Source organism: Tachypleus tridentatus, chromosome 6 (genome assembly GCF_004210375.1).
Source record: "Tachypleus tridentatus isolate NWPU-2018 chromosome 6, ASM421037v1, whole genome shotgun sequence".
Taxonomy (NCBI): domain Eukaryota; kingdom Metazoa; phylum Arthropoda; class Merostomata; order Xiphosura; family Limulidae; genus Tachypleus; species Tachypleus tridentatus.
In genome coordinates, this window is record NC_134830.1 from 68,853,459 (window position 1) to 68,878,291 (window position 24,833).

A 24,833-nucleotide genomic window follows, 5' to 3' on the forward strand; every position below is an offset into this window, starting at 1 on the left:
ATTCCTAATTCGTTAATATTCTTTACACGTAGTTCAAACGCATGCGCTTATGATCGAATATTACTTTATTTTAAAAAGGTTTTTCACAGTTTTTGTAATAATGTACATTTTGCACGAATTATTATATCCAGCCATTAGAGAAATAGAAGTAAAATTTCCCATTGGAACTATTGGGACTTCAATTCAATAGTTTCCTGCTGTTGATCTACATATTGACTAGGTGGATTTAAGTTTAACGCTTGACTGCTATGCTAAGTGATTAGGTGATGACGCTTATTAATATGTTGTACCTTTTATGTAAGCTTAGTAATAACTATACATTTAAAAGTTTAAGCATAACTTTTAAAGCAAACATTATTTTCTTTACTGTTACATTTGACCGTACTTGGATAATTTATTGCTTTGGATATTTGATCCTCATTAGTTTAATGATAAATCAATCAATCTATGTTCTAGACAACCTAACTTTGAAATGAAACATTCAAGAAGGCGAAACCATTGAGATCTGTATCTTCAACTCAGGCGGACAGTAGTAAATGTAAATCTAATCATGTACAGAAATAGAATGACAGGTCGTAAAGTTGTGTTTATATATATATATATATATTAGTATTTATTTTAATGTTGCGTGCGTTAACCTTTTGAATTGTCAAGTCCATTAAACATTTATCCATTTACAGTTTATTTTTAGAATTTACAATATAAGACATATTTTGGCGTCATATAATGAAATATATTGCCAAAAAATGTTTTAATGTTTTTTCTTTACTATTAAATTTTATTAATAATTTAAGATAACTGTGACCCTCACATTTTCTGAAAGTTCTCAAATATTCACTTCGAGTTATATAACTGAGCCGTATCGTACCAAATAATTTATACTACAGACCCTCAGATATAATAATGATTATCATATTCATAATACCAGTAATAGATTATTATCTAGTTTTCAACCATAAATGTGAAATTCGACGTTTTCAGCAAATGAAACGTAGAATTTGTATACAACGTACCAATTTTAGAATTATTTAAGAATTACCTAAAATGATATGATGACACCTGTCTTATTCCAGAAATTCAGGGCAAAGTTGGCGGCTGAGCTGCACACGAGCCACTCATTAATTATTGCAGTCTTTGCTATTCTAGTGTATTATATAAGTTTGTGTCGTAACACTTACGTATTTCTGTTATATCAATAATTCATTCTTCTTACTTCAATGTTAGTTTAGACTTTCGCCTCGAGAGAAGAGAAATGCTTTGTGAAATAAAAACAACGAGAACAAACATTTCATCTATACATCAAACTAGCATCACGCGCCCTTATCCTTATTTACAAGTTTGTTTTTCTTAACACTAGAAGTTTTTATTGGCTTTTGAGTAATGAAGTAAATTTCTTTATGTCTTCTTAATATCGAAAATGCCCAAATGAGGAACTAATGTATTTTAATCTTTATAAGTAAGAGCGTACGAAATCTATGTATACTGAATCAGCTATAACAACTCCTAGTTTGGTTCTTAGTGTCATTTTAAGTAGGTAATTTGCTCTAATAATAAGTTAATATTATTGTACATAGGGAAGAGATTCTATTGAGTTTAATTTTTATTTGTTTTCGCTCATAATTTGAAAATGTATGAGACTGTACTGCTTCGTGTTATATCCCATACTACTGAAACCAAATAATAAATCTAGGTGGCAATCAGATAGATTCGATATTTTTATAATATGAACGCGTACCGAAACAGATACATAACACAAATTAACAACAAAATTCCTAAGTTCAATTTAGTGTTTTCTCATCAGAATACACGATTAAAGAGTCTTCAACATTTATCTCATCATTGTGTTGTTGTATTTCTTGTTGATTTTGATTCGACATGTACTACTTTTCTTTAGTTTTAAGTAGGCCCGGCATGACCAGGTGGGTAGGGTGCTTGATTTGTAATCTGAGGGTCACTGGTTGGATTTCTCGTCACACCGAACATTCTCTTCCTTTCAGCGGTGAGAGCGTTATAAATGATGATCAATCCCACTATTCGTTCGTCAAAGAGTAGCCCAAGACATAGCAGTGGGTGAAGATGACTAGCTGCCCTCCCTTTAGTCTTACACTGCTAGATTAGGGACGGCTAGCGCAGATATCCCTCGTGTAGCTTTGCGCGAAATTAAAAAAAATACAAACAGTTTTAAGTGATTCTTGCCGTTGACAACTTAGGAGGCCAAACTTCGTGAGTGTTTTTTTTTTCATTTATTTATCAAGAATAGTTTAAAGATATTTGTTTATTTTTCACACTCTTTTCTGCCCTTACTGATAGTTTTTCCTCAAGAAAAACGGAACTAGCCGTTAGCAGGAACTAGAAGCTAATTTATAACCTTAAACTGGCTGGAATTATCAACTCGCAGTGTACTTTCTATAACTTTGGAGTGATATTCAGACTACACAAAATGAAAAGGAGCATAAATCAATAATTAATTAAGAGCCGATTTGCTTAAGCCATTGGTTGGTTGGGAAAATGTAAATTAAATTGGAAACATATGCTAAATGAAAACCATTAGTGTTTGACTTGAATGTTCCGAGTTCTGGACACAAATGTGCAACATATACACATACACACAAACAAACACATATATATCAGTTAAAGTCCGCTTCACTTCTTGTAATTAAACAAAGATTTCCTTCAAATAATGTTCAAATTCATTAGAACATATTATAATTGCGAATGTGAATAAAATCATTTGTGGACTCGAGACTCTGGCCACCGAGTGACGTGATATATAGGAAACTTATTAAACAATATTGTTCCTTGAAAAATAAGAATATACTATCTATTTTAAAAGTACTCTTATTCAGTAACTGTAATACAACTTTTAAAATGTAATTGTTAAAGATAATCTCCAGAAAATTTCTTTTACAAAAAATGTTTTCATGTTTATAAATAAGTACGAAATTGTGGTTCGTGTAACTCTTTAACGCCCAATCAGGAATGAATACCCTACACGTAACGTTACGGCTTCATTCGAAAACATCCCCTGACTGTGTTCATTAAGTAATTTACGTAATAATTCAATTGTCTCAAGAAAGGTTATTCTTATTTTTATGTAATGAAAATATACAATTAGAAGTGTTTCAAAACATTTAAAGCAGGTATTTAAATTTTTCAATCTAAACAGCAACAACAAATTGCATATAAGTTTGACTATCTTAAAACCTTTGGCGACAAACCTTCGGTACCAACTCATATAGTTTGAGGATAGCTGCTTTAACCTTATCGTAATCTGTACAATCTTCTAGAGAACGAGTAGTGTAAGCTTTTTGTGATTTACCAGCAGTCAAAACATGTTATAGTAATGATGACCATTTTTTTCTCAAAATGTTGGAAATATTTATCGACTTCATTTTCGTTAAACTTACGTGAAACTTTAATATATCGACAACTTTAGAAACTTGTCCTTTTCCCTTGGTCGATCGGAGTTGAGTTTAATTTCCATTACATTTAGCCTAATTTCCTCTTTGGCTTCAATTGGGCTTACTCTTTCTGCGTTTCGATACGAGCTTATTGAAGCTTAATTTGTTTGAGTTTTAGCTGACTTTCCAACTTATTTTTTTTCCACTCAGCTCTGACTGGCTAGTAGAAACAATAGAGTATTTTCCTAATGCTTCCTCAGACAATAAACCATTATCAATTAATATTTCAACAATACACTTTTTTTCGGGACCCGGCATGGCCAGGTGGTTAAGACACTCGATTCTTAATCTGAGGGTCGCGGGTTCGACTCCCCGTCACACCAAATATGCTCACTTTTTCCGCCGTAATGGCATTACAATGTGACGGTAAATACCACTATTCGTTGGTAAAAGAGTAGTCCAAGAGTTGACGGTGAGTGGTGATGATTGGCTGCCTTCCCTCTAGTCTTACACTGCTAAATTAGGGACGGCTAGCGCAGATAGCCCTCGAGTAGCTTTGTGCGAAATTGAAAACAAACAAACTCTTTTCTTCTCTTGGTTTTTAACTTGTAGTTCTAAAATTTTGGCAATTTCAAGCAATTCACTTTTATTATTTTTTCTAGCGGTTCGAGGGAGGGTGATTCAAGAAAACTTTGATAATTAGAAATAATCAAAGCTGGTTGGCACTGATAAACATAAATTATATTATTATTTGAAATTTAATTGACTTCGAATTTTGTATTTGATTCATATCTCGGAAACGAATCACCAATTTGTTATGTTACGTATGTTAACATATTACTATTTCAAATAACCAGAAACATGAATTTAGTAGTTAAATAAATGTTAATATGTATTAAATTTATGACATTTGCAAACCATATTGATACACGCAATTTCCTTTTTTAATACAATATATTTTAATATACAAACATTAAAACAATACAATTTATAATAACGGCTATTACTAAAAGTTATCACAACTGATGGTTCAAAGACAAGAGTTTTACAAACGTACAAGCTATACTGAGTCTTCTATCTGGTCTAGAACTGAATATTTTATCGACGGTTCAAGATAAGCGAATTAATTTCAAGTTAATGTCGGCATAGTTCACTTAATGGGTAGCTAGCTAACTTTTCACTGATCACACGCGAGTTTTTTTAATGCTGAAGTTATCTAATGTTTCTTGTAGAAACACTAACGTCTGAAGTTTATCCGCTGAAGTTAAACGTTTTATAACGCTCAAAATCTATAAAGGTTCCTGGGCCAATATCTATAGTTTCCCAATTAATAAACATTTATCACAATTATAACTTCCAAGGTTTACAGTGAACCAACTGTAGCAAACAAACAATATAAACTTTTCTTGGCTCGTTGATTTATAAATTTTAGCAGATGTTCTAGAAATTTCAGTTAGTGCTTTCGTAAAACATATATTGTTGATTCATACACCAGAGAATCTTTTACAAATTTACGGAATAGGCGAGAATTTTGCAATACATATTTAACAGTATAAGTTACGTGCATTTCTAAATATATATTTAACTGAAACAAACATCAATATTAAAATAAATATATAATAGTAAATCCATAACAATACGGTCCTTCTTTCTTCATGTTTTCCACGTGTACGAAGACGATGGTTCCCAACCACAGAAATTCTTAAGCATCTTTATCGATTTATCTTCTTCTGGAAATATTTAAATCTCCAGCTGCTAAAGGTATGCGATAGTTAAACAAGTATGTCGTGGAAGCAGTTTGTGTTCATATGACTTGTGTCGCTTTTTCATACGAAATTACTTCATTATGTTAGACACAGTTGTCAGGGGCAGGTGTTCGTCTTTTATCCCTGAGATTTTTGCTTGTGGATTCTTAAATTTTACGAGACACTGCACTTTGCTTGTGCATTGTGTTATATTATATTATGTATAGGGAATATCCTCAACTTTGAAATTCTAAATCAGCGATCTAAAATACATCTTTTGATTTGATGTTACATACCCTTCTCAAAATGCGATAATACTTATATACGTTACTCCAAACAATGTTACAATGCAGTTCTTATATATACTTTTTCACTGTTACATGACATCATATTTGATCGCCACGTGACTTGGTGATTTGTATTTTCAAAGTCGTTTAGTATAATGTACTTTACCTTCTATATAACATTACAGCATTTTTGGAAGAATGGAAATCGGTTTTACTTTCGCTTATGTGATGTACACAATATATGACCCAAATAGATACCGGGAAGAGAAACGAATGAATGAAACAATATTTTCTGGAATCAGCGATAGTTTTTTGTTGTTTTTTTCAACACGTTAACGGTAGAAGAAAGGTTAAAAAGGTCCAAGAAAAATTGCGAGCACACCATATAAAAATAGTTTACTTATATACACTAATTAAAATATTTTGAAACATAATTAATATTGTTTGTAGGACAAAATGATATGCTACAAATTTATTGATTTTTTGATATTGATAGTTTCTACTTATTAACAGGTTTCCAAATTTATCGTGTTTTATAAACACTTTGTTTTAATGTTTATATATGTATCCTGTAGGTTAATGAGGGATGTTTTACCTATTATAAACTTGTTATCAACAATGAATAACAAAAAGGTTTTTAGGTCATATTTTCAGTTCCCTTATCTTATGCTGTAACACTCTATTCATTTTGTTTCTTTTTCCACAACTCTATCTAAACTGGCTCTCATCTATCTCATATCTGTTCGAGACTTCGAGACAAAACTCTCAAAGACGAGATAAAAAGGTAGTATCTAATAAAATGCTTGACTTCGCCGAGGATTGTAACATGAGAAGATTCGTAATTACATATTTGTATTGCTGAAAATCACTGAACCAAATTTTCAAAAAAACTAATGTCAATAGATACTATTAACTCGCTATATTTCTAGAAAGAATGTAATTGATTTCAATCGAGAGTTTAAAAGAAATATGGGTTCCTAACAAATGAAAATAAGATCCGTGCACAGACAGTTGATATTTAGTGCACATTGGGAATCGAACAAGTTTAATTAGTAAAACAATCGTACTAGAAATATAATAATATCAGCAGCAAACTGATCGTTCTTATATGGAAAGCTCTTGCAATGAAAGCTCTTGCTAACACGGTTTCATTGAAACCGCTCCTACACCAGACTTTCATTTCCTGAAAACATAAAAAAAAAACATGCGAAGACAGCCTGGAACCTTGCACCAAGTGCGTGTTTTATTGATTTATTTAAAATTTAACTCACGTTAAAAACTTTTTAAACAGATTTAATAGTTTTGAAATGTTTTCTTCCATGCCGATTATACAAGAGCTCGAATACAATCGAAAACATTGCTTTCAAACACTTATGTGTGAAAATGTTTATCTTAATTCGAAGATAAAGAGTGAAAATTGTGTGATACAATGTAAAACACAGTAAAATAGCATTCCTACCCTGAAATTTGTAATCGTTCAGTAACTATTTTATTTCTGAAATACTAAAGTTTTTTTCAAGATCTTGGCATGTTTCAACAGATTAACAAATAAAAACTTCTCAGTGCGACTAAAATAGACATATTTAGAATAATTAACAACATATAAAATATTTTGCTATCCACAACATTTTGCAAAAAATACTATTATATACAATTATAAAATACATTGCTTAAAAATTATTCTTAAACAAATATATAAGTCATAATTCAACTGAAAAACATATATTTGTTAATTTCTAGGGTAGTAATTATTTCTGAAACGCAAAACAAGTTCCTTGATGTGCGTCAGTTGCTCTAAAGGCACACAGTGTTACAAAAGGGCTCAAAATTTGTGCTAGGCACAGCACAGATAAGCCCGTTGTGTAGGTTTGTGCTTTACAATAAACAGAAGTTCATTGATATATGTAGCACACAAAAAATAAAAACAAAAAGCGAGGTAAAAATATGAAATTGTTGGAAAGAAATCGCTTCTTAAAGTAATTACAAATAATAATTAAAAGATTACTAAATCTGACATGTCATTAGTGTGGTTTGCCAACTATGACACATAATTTAAGGCATTTAGATGTAGTACTGAATGTACTATGTAGGACATAAAAACAGTCAGATCAAACTTTGCTCTGATTTAGAATAACAGATAATCACGTTAGTAATGGAGTGTGTTCAGTTCAGCTGTGTTTTTAATTTGAATGAAGAACAAAAGTGTAAAAACCTATAAAATTTAGGTTATGTGTCAAATCTGAAAATCATTGACTGTGTTATGTAGAATATATTTGTTGTTTAGTGTTGTAATTTGTACTTGTACGAGATTTATTTTCTATAGATGTTTTGCTTGTTTCAAAACTTTCACTCAAAGCTGTAAGAAAGGCTACCTCCTTACGATCGACCATTATTTTAACTGAAAAACAGAAAGCAGAAAGTCAGGTAATTAAAAGCATTCACCGCTAATTCTTGGTCTGATTATTGGGATTTGACCATTACTCTTAGAACGTATCCAAAATGAGCGTGCTTCTGCGGTTACATAATTTAACACTAGCCACCAAGCTACATTGTGCTTTTGCTAAGGGGCCCGGCATGGCCAAGCGCGTTAAGGCGTGCGACTCGTAATCTGAGGGTCACGGGTTCGCATCCCCGTCACGCCAAACATGCTCGCCCTTTCAGCCGTGGGGGCGTTATAATGTGACGGTCAATCCCACTATTCGTTGGTAAAAGAGTAGCCCAAGAGTTGGCGGTGGGTGGTGATGACTAGCTGCCTTCCTTCTAGTTTTACACTGCTAAATTAGGGACGGCTAGCACAGATAGCCCTCAAGTAGCTTTGTGCGAAATTCAAAAACAAACAAGCTTTTGCTAAGATTCTGAGTTTGTTTTCTACACTTAACACAGCTTTAGATAGCCCATTTTGCAGCTTTAAGCTCAAAATAGAATAAATCATATTGTACTTAGCCTTTTAGATTTAACAACCTAATTTTTTATACGTAAAAAATTGAAATAAGAAAATAATTTTATATTAAGTGATGTCTGTCAAACTTGATTGTTTGTTATATCGGTTTATTTCTGCTAAACTTCGAATTTGTAGCTTTAAGTTAATAATTACTGGTGAAAGAGATAGTTTGTTATTGATGTTGTTTTCAAATCACTTTAACAATACCTTTTAAATATCTGTTAATAACAAATATGAAAGCTGTTACGTTTTAGTCTGTTATGAAATTAAACTATGCAAACATGTTTTAAAATTATATCTTTAAAATTTCGAGTATACATTGGTATTAAAATTTTTAAAATGTTTTCAGTTTTAAGAGCGTGTAATATCATTTAAATTACATGCTTTCCGTGCTGAATGCCGTTTCCAACGTGACTTTTCGATCTGTATCAGAGTTTGTCAGGTATGGGACAAGGTAGTGGTTCATGAAATATTATATCACTTTATAACTTATACCAGAAGCAAAAGCATCTTTAAGATAAATGGAGCAGTTAGTGACACATTCATAAACATTGAAATACTATATAAAAGTACCTGATTAGTTGAAGTGTAGGAGACACTTCCATTATATTTATTTGAATATAATCTGAAAACAAAACAACAATAAAAAGACAACACAATGCTTCTGTACCACAATGCAAGTATTTTAACTCATCATAAAGCTTAGTTATGAAAACACCCCTTACCTTCCTCTCTTACCCAATACCAACAATATATAAACCTTATATCGAAGTTTGATTGATTGTGATGATCCCGCTAGGTTATTCTTCATCTACTTTAGAACTATTTGTTACCAACGTTCAATAACTAGTTAAGGACAGCAGCAAAACCTTGTACGCGTTTGCTAGTTTACATTTTGAATTGTACAGAAGGGTTTTGTTTTACATAAAATGGACATACAAAACCTCTGCGCAACAATACTTCACACACACATACAAAAGCCTGTCAACCGTGAAGTTCGTATAGTAATCCAGTGATATACTTATAATGCTAGTTTGTTTTTGAATTTCACGCAAAGCTACACGAGGACTATCTGCGCTAGCCGTCCCTAATTTAAAAGTGCAATATTAGAGGGAAGGCTAGTCATCACCACCCACCGTCAACTCGTGGGCTGTTCTTTTACCAAGAATAATGGGATTGATCGTTACATTATAACAACCCCACGGCTGAAAAGGTGAGCATGTTTAATGTGACGGGGATTCGAACCCGCGACTCTCAGATTACGATTCGAGCGCTCGTAACCACTTGGACAAATATAAAGCTAATTGAGCTCTTTTTTTTGTAACTGACTATATTGTATGTAATTCATATTAAGAAATTCAATATCTAAATATCAGTGATACAAAAGTGTGTCCTTTTTTTATTCACATTCATTTTTTTTTTGTTTAGAATATCAAGCTTCCCAGTGATATAAAGATAATCTAAAAAAATCAATAGTGAATACCAGGGCTGAATGGTTACAAGATTAAGTTGACAAAATACCGGTAAATTTTATATTATCCTGAAGTTTGTGGCTGTGATATTATTGTCACTAACACTGTTGTCACTGTTGTTGTTTCGTTGTGAACAAAAGCCTCGTTTGTGTACGGGAGTGAGAAAAAACAACATTTTCAGTTTAATAAGCAAATATTTGTTACTGAAAATATTCTATGTTATATTAAATACTATTGTTAAGATAATTTAAGTTAGATAGTATTCAAGTGCACATTTTTGGCTATATCATGGTAGATAATTTTGTTTGATAACAATGAATGGGATGACAATACACAAGTTATTTTCAGCAAGATTACACTTCATTTGGGACATATTCATACGAGTATTAATCAGTTTCATAATGGATAATTTGCATGCATTTCTTATGCTCTTAAAACAAAGATATATAAGACAAAAATATTTAAATATATTTTGAATTTTTAAAAATTAATATCCAAATGTTCAAAAGATTTATGGAAATTGATTACAAATTTTGAAAATTCCTCATTCCATTGTTCTCTTTCCATCAACTTCTTGTTATATATATTATATCGTATATTTTGAATTTCAAACTGTGTTTGTAGGCATCATGGTTAAAACAGTTAAAAGTTATCCCACATTCCAGTGACACAACAGTACGTCTGCGGACTTACAACTCTAGAAAGCGGGTTTCGATACTCGTAGTGGCTAAAGCACAGATACTCCCTTGTGTAGCTTTGTTATTAAGTTCAAATAAACAGTTAAAGTGTTTTTATTTCACTTACTTAAATTTGCAGTGAAATACACTAAAATAGATAAAGTGTTTTTATTTTATTTATCTTTTTCAACTCGTGTTAATTTGCCTTAGAGCATGTTAGTATAAAGTGCACATTCTTTTATTAGTTAATTTTCGAGGTAATTATCGAAGAGGTAACAGATTTGTTTTTGCTCTTTAACAGATGAAGGTGGTTAGTTTATTTTGATATCAAAATTTCCTTACTTGAAGTTTCTAGATGACTTTATTTAACACCTGCCACACGAGCCAGACAAACATTTTTTATTACTGAGCCTTAGATGATTATAAGGAAGTCATTCCGGAAACCGATGATTTAGGTTTGCGTCTATAGATCTCGTTGAATGAAGCTCGGCACAACATCTAAAATGAAAATAACAGCAACAGCTAAATATTAATGAAAATATCACACGATGAACTCAATGTGAATGATACTGTGGTGGTATCATACTGGGCATTATATCATCCTTCTTATATTTACACTTCATTACAGGAATGACATTTTTATTTTGAAGCTTGATAAAGAAATAATTTTGTAATATATCGGCTTCAAGTTCAACAGTGTATATTTGGACTTTACTTGTAATTTCATGTAATACTGAAGCTAATGATTTATTATATATGATTCCAGTACACCGGTTTAAAGATAAAGATATCATATTATGTTGCTCGTTCCTTTTCTAATTTTTATCTTTCGCTGTCAATGCAATAATCAGTTGACTAATCTCCAATTCAGTTGGTACGTCAGACTGACTAGGATATTACTTCTCTCAATCGATCTGGACCCAAGGTTAGGCTTGATCATTACACTTAAACCACCACATTCACAACAACATCACTGTTTCATTGTTACGTTGTTCTACTGAATATTTACTAGTTAACTTATCCATATTGACTATCGCGGCTTCGTGCCAGGTACAGCGACAAAGAATTCACAAATTGTGCCAAACTTCTTCTCTATTTTCCAATGACAACAACCCAAGCCTTTCAGTATGACTTTTTTTTTTTTTTAATCGACATCAATACACTGGGCTTCCTCGTGTGGCGGGGGCTAAAATAAAAAAAAAAAATCTGCCCGGGTTTCCCCTTCTGCAGAAGTTTACAACGTTCCTGGATCAAAAGTGGTAGAAGGATTCTTGAGTGTGCCGATTAAGTTTCTTCGTTCAATAAAATTTATCTAGAAAAATCACATTTCGTATCCATCTTTAAGCTAGTACCACATAAACTGATAACAGTTTTTTAACTACGACTAAGTAAAAACCACCGAAACCTCATTTGTACTTGATATATGATTCATCACACCCTGAACATGCGCCAGTGGATATTTGTTAGTCGCAGTTCGTCAGAAGGCTTTGTGACTGTAATCTTGACAGCATAATTCATGGAAGGCTCGACAACAGCAATGAAGTTGGTGAGTCAAGCAGTTTACCAGGGGTTTTAGGGACATCTCCGCGTTTTCCAAGGGATGGAATGAAATATTTAACCATTTTTTAAAAAACTTCGGTTCCGAGACAGTTTATTTGGTAGCATTTAGAAGTAGGTGTAACCAGTAATTTGGGAGTGACACTCATACACAGTTAATCTCGTCACAGTGTCTTGCAAAATAATTCATCCGTTACCAATAACGTCACGTTTTGATGAAGCAGAAATAATGTAAATATTTTTAATGAACTTTTTTTATTCAAAACTAGTGACCACACTTAATATCCTTATGTGAGAAGGAGGTTGAATGTCAGCAAAACCAGCGAAGGAATCATATATATTGAAATTGGTTGATTGCATTAGTATTCAGCCCCCTAAATTAGTACTTGATGGAAGCACCTTTTACAGCAATTACTACTACGAGTCTTTTTGGATAGGTCTCTACCAGCTGTGTACAATGGAATGGTGTCATTTTTGTTCATTCCTCTTGGAAAATTTTCTCTAATTCTGACGAGTTCATTGTGAATTATTGATGACTAAGACCTTCAAATCTTGCCATACATTTTATATTGAATTCAAGTCAGGACTTTGACTGTGCCACTCCCTGGCATTTATTTGCTTCTTTATAATCACCCCAGTGTGGCTTTAGTCTTATGCTTCGGGTCATTGTCCTGCTGAAATGTGAATTTTTCGGGATACTGTCGATACAGCAACATTGATTCCAACCTCAGACATGGAACTTTGCAGATCTTTAACATTCACTATTGGCTTCACAGTGGCATCCTTAACCAGCTTCCTGCTTGCCCGGCTGCATAGTTTGAAGGGATGGCCTGATCTGGGTAGTGACTGCTCGCATGTAGCATATTCTACTTCTTAATGATGGACTTTATGGTACTTAAAGGGATATTCATCGAAATTGATAATTTCTTATAACTTCCACTATATCTATGCTTGTCTACCACTTTATACCTGACTTGTTTTCAAAACTCCTTGGTCTTCATGTTAGTTTGTCCTATCACTATATGAGTTGGGGCTTAAATCTCTGCATTTACGACGAAGTCAGTTTGTTTTGAATTTCGAGAACGAGAGATATTTGTGCTAACCGTTCCTAATCAACATCTACAGCCAACTCTTCTGCTACTCTTTTACCAACGACCAGTGAGGTTGATTGTAACGCCCCACGGCTGAAAGAGCGAACATGTTTGGTGTGACGGGGATTTGAAACCCTAACCCTTAGATTACTAGTCGAGCGTCCTATCCAATTGACCGTGCTGAGACCCTCTGACGTCAAATTAAACCACTTTGATTACACACAGAAGGAGACCATTACACTAATTCTGTGACATTTGTAGTCAATCCTTTGCACCTAATCTGATTTAGAGTTGCTATAGTAAAGGGGCTGAATACTTACACAATTGGAAATATTCTATTCTTCTTTGAAAATGGAACCTATTTACACAATATTACTATTTTGTATCTTTCTCAGTTTGGAACAGATTGGGTAGATACTGAATATAAAGTGCCATTTGAAAGTTCCATTATTGCAAGCTCATACCGCAACAAAATGTGGAAACTTTGCAGGGGTGCATACTTTTACAACGCACTGAATATTAATTAGTTAAAACAAAATTAGAATAGATTTAGACTATTGTATTTTTTATAATGAATTAGATTCTTCGTTATTGAAATATCTTTTGAGATTTTGAATCAAATTACCTTCTAATTTAAAGTTTACTTTTCAAATGAGGGACTAAGGTTTAAGTATATTAGGGAAAAATATCACACTTTACAATACTCCTTTTTAAAATATTTCCATTTTGATATTATGTTGAAAAATAGTTACGATTTTAAAAAATTTTAATTAACTAGCTATCATACTTTACAATAATCCTTTCCTAAAAATATTTCCATTTTGGTATAATTGTGAGAGGCCCGGCATGGCCAAGCGTGTTAAGGCGTGCGTCTCGTCACCTGAGGGTCGCGGGTTCGCATCCCTGTGGAGCCTAACATGATTGCCCTTTCAGCCGTAGAGGCGTTATAATGTGACGGTAAATCCCACTATTCGTTGGAAAAGAGTAGCCCAAGAGTTAGCGGTGGGTGGTGATGACTAGCTTCCTTCCCTCTAGTCTTACACTGCTAAATTAGGGATGGCTAGCACAGATATCCCTCGAGTAGCTTTGTGCGAAATTCAAACAAACAAACAAACAAAATTATTTTGAAAAATAAATATGATTTTACGAAATTTTAATTAGTTAGTTATCACACTTTACGATAATATTTTTCCAAAAATATTTCCATTTTGGAATAATTTTGTAAATAAATATGAATTTACGAAATTTAATTAGTTGGCTATCATATTTTACAATAACCTATTTAAAACTATTTCCATTTTGATATTCTTGTGGAAAAAAAAAATGGTTTTATAAAAATTATTGTATTACGTAACTTAAAACCGCCTTACGTGTTAAACTGTTTAACACTTAGAGGGAGTTTAATAAACATCAAGCTATAAGTTTTCCAATTGTTAAACTAATCCTATGTTTTTATTTGTTTTAAGCTTATAATGATAAAGATTTTAAAAATATTTTACACTGTTTTTGTTTTATTTCATTTTATCAGTGGCTTTCATGAGCAAAACATATTTGGTTTTATTATTAGCTGGCCCGTCATGGCCAGGTGGGTTAAGGCGTTCGATTCATAACCCGAGGGACGCGGATTCAAATCCCGGTCGCACCAAACATACTTGCCTTTTCAGCCTTGGGGACGTAATAATGTGACGGTCAATTCCACTATTCGTTGGTAAAAGAGTAGTCCAAGAGTTGGCGGTGGGTGATGATGACCAGCTACCTTCCCTCTAGTCTTACACTACTGCATTAGGGACGGCTAACACAGCTAGCCCTCGTGTAGCTTTGCGCGAAATTCAAAAAACAAACAAAGAATTCTTCATTACCAACTTTTTCCAATAATTTGATATATTACAATTCTAAAACATTCAGTTTTGATATGATAGCTACCAAAACGAATCACTATTAAAACTACTTTTGTCTCAAAGACAAGGACTTGTTACATCTATCTTTAGTTTTTTTTAAATATGCTTCGTCAGAGTGGTGTATTTCTGGCAGTTACATTATATTCATAAATAGGAGTCACCTTGTAAAAAGTTTTAATTTTTTAAAATAAGATTCGAAATGTGTTTTAAACATGGTTACTATGACAACAATAGTCGTGGCTCTATGATTTCCGATCTTATTATAGAAATAAATTTATAGACTTGGTATATCCATATAACAACAATTACTCCTTGTAAAAAAAGTGAAGGATTAATCTAGTGATGTCATGAAACAAAAAATTTTCTGAAGTGAAAGACCCTAATTAAATAGAAAGTGATTTGCTTCTTTATGTTCGTGATATAAATATGAAGAGAGCTGGATTATACACTATATGGCTTAGTTTATTATCGACGATTTCAATTACCTTAATTAGGTTGAACTTAGATGTCATGCCACACAAACGAGATTTTAATTTAGAAATTTGAAAGTCACTGGATGCAAGAAATAGGCAGGGCATATTAACATATTGTATCTTAAAAAGTATAATGCCACTTATCGAATCTTTTGTACTTCCGTCTTTGAAATTATTATTGTAAATCTTTAGCTTATATTGTTGTATTCGGCCTACTGCTTAATGAAAGTAGAGATTAAACATACCCACAATTAAACAGTAAGGCATAACTCGCTAACATAAATGTTATTTGAAAGTGATTTATCAACATTTTTTTTTCAATAATTTGTTCATTAGGAAGTGATGAACGGCCTAAAGTTTCATGTATTTGTTATTAACTCAAATAATTATACTACCATAAAATCACAAATTATTTTTACTTAATTAATAATGATTCTTTCTCTTTTTTTGAATTTCGCGCAAAGCTACTCGAGGGCTATCTGCGCTAGCCGTCCCTAATTTAGCAGTGTAAGACCAGAGGGAAGGCAGCTAGTCATCACCACCCACCGCCAACTCTTGTGCTACTCTTTTACCAACGAACAGTGGGATTGACCGTCACCTTATAACGCCCCCACGGCTGAAAGGGCGGGCACGTTTGGTGCAAGCGGAATTCGAACCCGCGATCCTCGGATTATGAATCGAACGCCTTAACACGCTTGGCCATGCCATGCCGAGGAACTGTTTTATTATAATTATTTTTTGCTACAAATATAACATGATTTTATACTTTCTAGACTCAATAAATATTTCTGACAACTTGTCCGGTTCTATTAAAATAAAGTGTATACTCAGTGTGTGTGTGTTTTCTTATAGCAAAGCCACATCGGGCTATTTGCTGAATCCACCGAGGGGAAAGAATACTGAGAGATACAAATTCTGCATACAATCATCACCGGCTTAGCATAAAGAGACTCAATTCAAAAGCTGGGGGAAAATGTGGTCTCTCTTGCGTTTTACGCCTCCAGTAATTTCTAGATTAGTGTCGATTATCGTACAGGAATTGGTTTATGGATGATTTACAGGCTGGTGCTTTGAGATATTAATGTAATGTTTGTAATTTTGTTTCTGCGAATTGTTTTTGAAGAAGTAATAAGTGAGTATTTCTGTAACTAATTATTTATGTCTAATTAATGGTTTGTTAAGTCTTCGGTTAAGTACTTGTATAAGATAGGTCCCTCAGATGCAAAACAAAACAAGAGTACTTATGCAAACCCTGTCTTAATATGAAAGAGTGCCAGTTTCGTTTTATAAACGTTTATTTGAAGTAAAATAAACCACTGAAGAACAGAAGTTAAGAGCTGTCATTGTCATATAGTGCTTTTATTTGATAACAATTTTGCGTTATTATTGTATATTTAACATGGGAATGAAGTGATATCACATTTTGTTTAACATGGGAATGAAGTGATATCACTTTTTGTTTAACATGGGGATGAAGTGATATCACTTTTTGTTTAACATGGGGATGAAGTGACATCACTTTTTCTTACACACTAACTCTTTGATATAATGATTTTCAAAATAATCTTGTTTACAAACATTTAAAAAAATTAATTTATTTTGTTACATGGCGTCAAGTTGATGAAGTTCCTGCTTTGCTAAATAATCGGGAAGGAAAATTTATTGAAATAGTTAACAAATATCTCAGATATTAACAATTAAACTGAACGCTTTTGAGTAAAATACAGCAGTACTTATAATGTGACTTACAAATGCACTTTTCAGATTAAAATACGAAATAATGAAACTATATCTAGATTTTCTTGAGGTATTTTGATTCAAAGCGAGTTCCAGACGCAGACCTATATATAATTTTTATTATGTTAAGCTCATTTCAGTTTGAACTTGGAATGTAATATAAGTGAAAAGAAAAACACTTTTCTTGTTACAGAGATTCCACAAAAAAAAAGCTGTTTTTGCTAAAACTTTTACGTAAATTTTATATTCAAGACAACTGGAGTGAAAGTGGAGGATTTACGACTATGTTTTTATTTTTGACGGAAGTGAGTAAAAGAACCAAGTGTACGCCAATGATGACTGAGGACTTTTAATGGGTTATCCATCTTCGTTGTGGCTGAAGGAACTAGCTTTACGAGTTGGAGGACGTGGTAAAATCCAGGGAAACAGGCAAAAGTGCGAACGGTTGGTCGACAGGAATAAAGTTAAGGTCCTGATGAAAACTTCGATCGATTTGTGAACCCAGACTTCGACGTCTGTTTCTTAGTTTTCTTGGCCTACAACGTATAAAGCGTTTAAACATAGACAAAACGCGAGTGTGCCAACAACATAATATAAATGTGAATTCAGTACGCTCTACTTTTCCTCAAGTAGTGTAGACATACATCATCGTTGTGCTAAGGTTTTTTGTTTGCACTTTAACTTTGCAGAGATCGATTTAGTATGACGATAGTTATGAATTTGAAATTATATTCCAGCAGCATGTTGTTCTTTTGCTGAGAAACAAGAATAAAAAATACAGTTTATATCTACTAGTATGTATATATTTCTCCGTGTGTACGGATTACGAGCTTATGTAATAAGAAAGAGCAAGAAATAACAAACCAATTTCTTAGATAAGTAACTTGGCTTACTTTAAGCGACGTTTCAAGCCTTTTCTTTCATTTCAACATATGTAATCTTTTTGTGTGTAAACAACCAATTTTACAACTAGATTTTGCTAAGACACACAGATTAAGAATCTCTTTACAGGCTGCTATAACTTATGAATCAAAACAAACAGTTCAAAATACTTACCTTGTACTGTATGTTAACTCGTGTGTTATAATTCATTAAACATGTTTGTAAGTAACGTACTTAGTGTACATAATACTGTGTGCTTGACCTAACTCGAGAGAAATGCACTAATACATAACACGCTTAGCTCTTGTTTTTAATTCTGTTACGAATAATAGTTTATTTCAGATGAGTCTCCGATGTATTATGTCAGGCATGTTAACGTAGTACTATTTCAAATAATCGAAACATTTAATTTAAAAGTTGATAAAATGTTAAAATGTATCAAATTTATGTTATTTGCCAACAAGATTGACACACATAATTTCCTTTTCTAACAAAAATATATTTTAATATACAAACATATAAACAATAGGATTTATAATAATGATTATTGCTAATAGTTAATAAAAGTGATGACTTACAACTTTATTATACACAAGAGTTTTGCAAACGTAGAGAAAACATTGAAACTTATATCTCGTGTAGAACTGAATATTTTATCGACGATCCAAGTCCACGACGAGCAAATTAGTTGAGTTGATATTGTTGCACCTCGCTTAAGCTAGCTACCTTGGTTGGCCTCACACCGCTTAAAAATTCGCTTTTTACCGAGGAAGATATTCAGTGTCCTGATGGAAATAATAACGCTTGAGGTTAATTAACTGAAGCTGTACGATTTGTAATGCTCGAAATATATATCTGTAGATTTTTTCCGATTAATTACAGAAATAGCTTTTGAGGATTTTAAGGCATTAACTGTAGCAGAACAAAAATATTAATCCTTTCTAGTTTCTCAGCGCGTCGGTTTTTATATACCAGTTACGCGATTTCTAGAATTTTCAACAATGATTTAGTACGTTTTCGTAAACAAATATTGTTGATTTTCACTTTCAAGAATTCTTTACAAATTTCGAGAACAGGCGGAACTTATGCAATATAGAATCAGGAATATAAGTTACATACAAAAAGAAAACTATACGAAAACAAGCGTAGGTACAAAAGTAAATGTGCAACGGTAAATTCGTTACAGTCTCCTTAAAATCTTTCACTATAAATAATCGATTACTTTGTGAAAGAACGTATTCAGCTGGTTTGTTTATAATTAAACACAAATCCGCACAATGAGCTATGTGTGCTCTGCTCGCCACGGATATCGAAACCCGATTTCTAACAGTGTGAGTCCGCACATATACTGCTGCACCAATAGGCGAACATATTCGGAACTCGATCAGTTGCTTAAATATCTACTAATGTGGTACATTACGCATTTTCAACTTATAAAAATAAACTGTTAAAACATTATATATTCAATGGTTTACTTATAAGAAACAAAAATCATATTTCAGGAAATAACTTTTTAATGTAATTTTTGGTTGGTACTGTTTTTGTGTTCTACTATTAATCCTAGAAAGAGAGAGAACCCAAACTTTTTATGTAAAAAAATCTTAAATTTCAATTGTGTGCTTAAAACGTAAGTCACAGCTTTTTATAAACTTTCTGTTTTAATTTTATTAAGTTAAAATCCTAAAAATTCAAGTTATTGACAAACTTCTTAATTGTAATCCCAACATGTTTTTTTATTTTGAAGAAAGGAATTATGCTTTGATCTATAATATCTCGTCCTGGAATATCTGGTCTTGCTTATTGTTTCAAAATCATTAATCATTCTGTAAATGATAAATAAACATGCGTGCAAGAAAGTTAATCTAAAACAAGTTAACTCTGAAGGATAATTTTTTACAATACTGATTCCTCCTGATGCCTATTTTTTTAAGTTATGTATCTGAGGTATTTTTTGTTCTCTTTCAAAATTTGCAGTGCATACTGAAGGAATTTATACAATCATGTAAATTAATTCTAAAGAATCCACAAAGTCGAAATATTGGTTTCAATAAAAATATATTATTTTATTCTTATTTGGAGTGTAAAGGTCGTTTTTTCTCAACTTGTATCTAAGGTTTATCATTATTGTGAATTGTTACGGATCATGTTGTTGCAAGTATTAGTTTTTAACAAATATAACATAACTTTTGTTTCTTAAGTAGTAAGTTAATGGATGAAACAATTAAGTTTATCTAACGGTATTTCAGTACGGCCGTTATTAAAACAAAAAAAACTATATAAGGTTTACGTTTTTTATAACAACTTTGTTTCTTGCACGATATACATGTGAAAATATAAACATACAAATTATCTAAAACATGTTTTTAAGTTTCTGAGGTTCATATTTCCACTTCCATCTGATGGTAATTTTAACTGAAAACGTACAGTATTTTGTTTTGATAGTTTAATTGTTTTTCGTCAATCATGAAGATAGTGTTACTTTTTGTCATAATTGCTAAAAAAGTGCTTATGTGAATGGTTTTAATTTAAACTCAATTAACAGTATAATTTGAATTTTAATAAAATGTATTTATATGTTTTTGATCATTATAAGAAAGATAGACATGGGAATGTTAAGTGCTTTAATTATTTGTTTCTTTTTAATTTCGCGCAAAGCTATACGAAGACTATCTGCGCTAGCCGTCCTTAATTTAGCAGTGTAAGACTAGAGGGAAAGAAGCTAGTCATTACCACTCAGCGCCCACTCTTGAGCTACTCTTTTACTAAGGATTGATCGTAACATTTTAACGTCCCGACGGCTGAAAGGGCGAGCATGTTTAGTGTGACGGGGGGATTCGAACCTGCGACACTCAGATTATGAGTCAAGCGCTTTAACCACCTGGCCATGCAGGGCGTAAGTGCTTTACACATTCATAAAGTACGGTCGTTAAGAAGGATTTTCGCTGAATTATGTTATAGTTGAACTGGAGTAAATACTGCTAACTGATATATACGAAGTCATCATTTTATTGTAGTTTAGTTTATTAAATTGTCGTCATACAGATGCCATATGTATACACTAGCTAATTTATTCGTTGTTAAATGAAACCCCAAGCTAAATGAACTCTGGATCTCAGAATGGGTGGCATGGTTATTTCAAGTGGGTTTCTCGTCAATAAGAATAAAATGAACTCTGTTCAACTATTGTCTAGAGTTCTGGAATGATATTAGTTAAATTACTTCGTACGAAAACTAAATATTTTATAAACCGTACATTTTAGACAGAATGCGTTGGTTTACCGAGTTTGTCGTTTCAGTCACATACCCACGTCTTTTGATAGACAGTAAAACGTTTACTGCTTTAACACTACGTCGTTTACTACTGTGGTGTTGTGATATATTATGTAGTTTCCAGGCTATATATGAGTTGGAGAAAAGTAATATATTCCAGACTTAGCGTTTTTATTCTCAAAATTGGTAACATGAAATATTAATTCTTAATCAGTATTTAATGAATATGAGAAATAAAAATATAACGGTTTGAGTTATATTTCGCGTTTTTAGTGTGATGAAATTGAAACATTGTTATGTTTAATATAAAAATATTCATCTTCTGTATGGAAAACTCATAACTTCTTTTCTTGTTTTCTCAAAGGCTAAACTAAGGAATGCACGAACAGGAGAGCATAAAGTATAGAGTTAAGCCTGACAGGTAGATCAGTTATTGTAAGGCCCGGCATGACCAGGTGGTTAAGGCACTCGACTCGTAATCCGAGGGTCGCGGGTCCGAATTCCCGTCATATCATACATGCTCGCCCTTTCAGCCGCGGGGACGTTATAATTGACGATCAATCCCACTATTCGTTAGTAAAAGAGTAGTCCAAGAGTTGGCGGTGGGTAGTGATGACTAGCTGCCTTCCCTCTACTCTTACACTGCTAAATTAGGGACGGTTAGTGCAGACAGCCCTCGTGTAGTTTTGCGCGAAATTCAAATCAAACGAAACAAACCAATCCAGATACAAAAATATAGTTAATCATGAGATTTTCAAAGAGGAACTATTATAAACTGCTGGAAGTTTAGAAAACAATAACTTAATGTATTCTAAACTTGGGACATGAGCAGTATACTGTTTATTTTTTTGCATCGATAAATATGATTGGGAACTTGATTGTGTAAATTTCAAAAGGGTTAAAGTTGGATCAAAGAGTTCTTGTGATGTAACAAACGCTCATTTGTTAGGATTGTAAAAAAGAGTTCAAAATTGATTTTTTCAACAAGTTTTAAGTAACATTATTGTATCTAATGTTACAAGTTACCGCACATAGTCTGTGAGGTCTGTGCAATGCAACGCACTGCCAATGTGAGTACGTTTGAAGGATTGGGACATTTGGAACAATAGTTATTTCGTGGACTGCAACTGAAGCATTAGGCAGGAGATTTATAGGTGTCTACATGTTTAAATACTCAACACTGGATTTTAGACTAGCGCACTAAGATGTTATTCTGGACGAGAAAAGTCTTGCTATGAATACGTAAGACGCGTGCCTGATTTTAGAGTAACCATACAGTAACGCCATAGGCCAGAGATATAGAATCTCTTTAAGGTAGTTTGGATTAGTTGATTTGGCTATAGTCCGAAATTAGCTGAGAGAATGCTTTGCAGAAGAGAACTGTATATTCATACTAATGGATGTGTTAGGTGTATTGTGTCATCTTCATTTGGAAACTTTCATAACTGAAGATCTTGTTTGTTTTGTTGAATTTCGCGCAAAATTATCCAAGGGCTATTCGAACTAGCTGTTGTTCTAATTTAGTAGTGACAGACTAAAGGAAATGCAACTAGTCAATAACACTCACCGCCAGCTCTTGAGATACTCTTTACCAATGAAATGTGGGATTGTCCTTTATAATATAACGTTCCCACATACTCATGACCAGATCTGAGCTTGCAACCCGTATATTGTGAGTCAAGTGCCCTAACCACCAAGCCATGCGAAGGCCATCTGAAAGTCTAGTCACTTTTGACAGAGCAATCGATGTACATTTTGTTTTCTAAGTGCATGCACAATTAGAATGCGATCGGCTTATATCGACCTATAGAAACTATATCTACTTAAGAAAAATTACATGGCAGGATCAGGGGCAACTTGAAGGATTATAAACCTAATATAACAAGAGCAATCAGGGATATTACATACTTTCGCCTCGCAGCAAGTTTTTGGATTATGGTTTCAAAGTGTACCTGAAATTTGGTTTTAATCCGATCACTTTTTTACATAGTACTTATCAACAAACTGAAACAATACCGTATATCCCTATTATAAAAAAATAATTATTGAAAGTAATACAGAATCTGTATCAGGATCCTGATCAGAGAAACTGTTTGAATGGAATATAGCTAGTATGATATGCATCACTTATACCTTGCAAATGGACAGAAAAAGAGACTCTGTCGGACAATATCCAAAATAAATAAAACTAAAAAAGCACGTTATCTAACTCATAATATTCCAAAAGATAAAAAAATCAAGAGAAAACAAGAGGGAATCCTTAATAGCCGCGGCTGTAATTAGATCTAAAATCTGTCAAGAGATGAAGCTATGAGCTAAACGTTTGTACATGATAAACAATTTCAGAACCACTCTATGAGCTACTAAGCCGTGAGAAAAGAAAAAGAAAATAACAGAAAAGAAAATATTAATCCTAGTTTGTTTTTTGAATAATGGATTTTCCTTCATCAGGTTTAGAGGGAGAAAGACGTGATCTTTTATATAATACAGATGAAAAACCTTAATGTCATTTTTTTCTGTTAAATAACAAAAGGCGCAAATAAAATATTATATTAATATTTCGAACATATAATTGTGTCTATCTTATGTGTTTTTATATGTAAATAAAAAATACAAAAAAATGAGAAGTTGATATGGGAATAAACAAACAAAAGAACTATTGGAGATGAGGCGTCTAAAAAATCTTAAGTTTTGTTTTCTTGACAACTTTTTTTGAACAAACGGTCTGTTGTAAGAAAGTAGAGTACTCTACATAATAATACTTTAAACAGCGTTATCTCGAATTTTAGATTTTGGCGTTACAAGTCAGTGAACTTACCAATGAACCACCGAAGGATACGTTTGTTAGGATTTTGAATTTGATAAATAATGAAATTAAGTTTCTGAACGAAAGATGTAGAGATACGTTATTCTGATTTTGGATATGCTGTAAGTGTTTTACCAGAAAAGACGAAAGTAATATTTTATACAAACTCAATCACATCAGTATGTAGATGTTTTTAGCAACCGTCCCAGACATATAAAGTAAATATTACAATAAGTAATATTTTATACAAACTCAATCACATCAGTATGTAGATGTTTTTAGCAACCGTCCCAGACATATAAAGTAAATATTACAATAAATTTTAGGGTAGACTATGTAATTTTGTCTTTAAATAAACTAAGAAAGTCCTGCTTGTTTATTGTTTAGCATAAAAATATATAATATATACTATCTGTACTTTGGTCACCGTCATATTGAAACTTAACGTCGAGCCACTATGACATATGTATACACAATTATACCATAGGTAAACATATTGATATTTCATTGGTCTATTCACAGATACAATATATGTACATATATAGATATATCATTGAACTATACATAATTAAAACATATAGTTAATATATATGCAT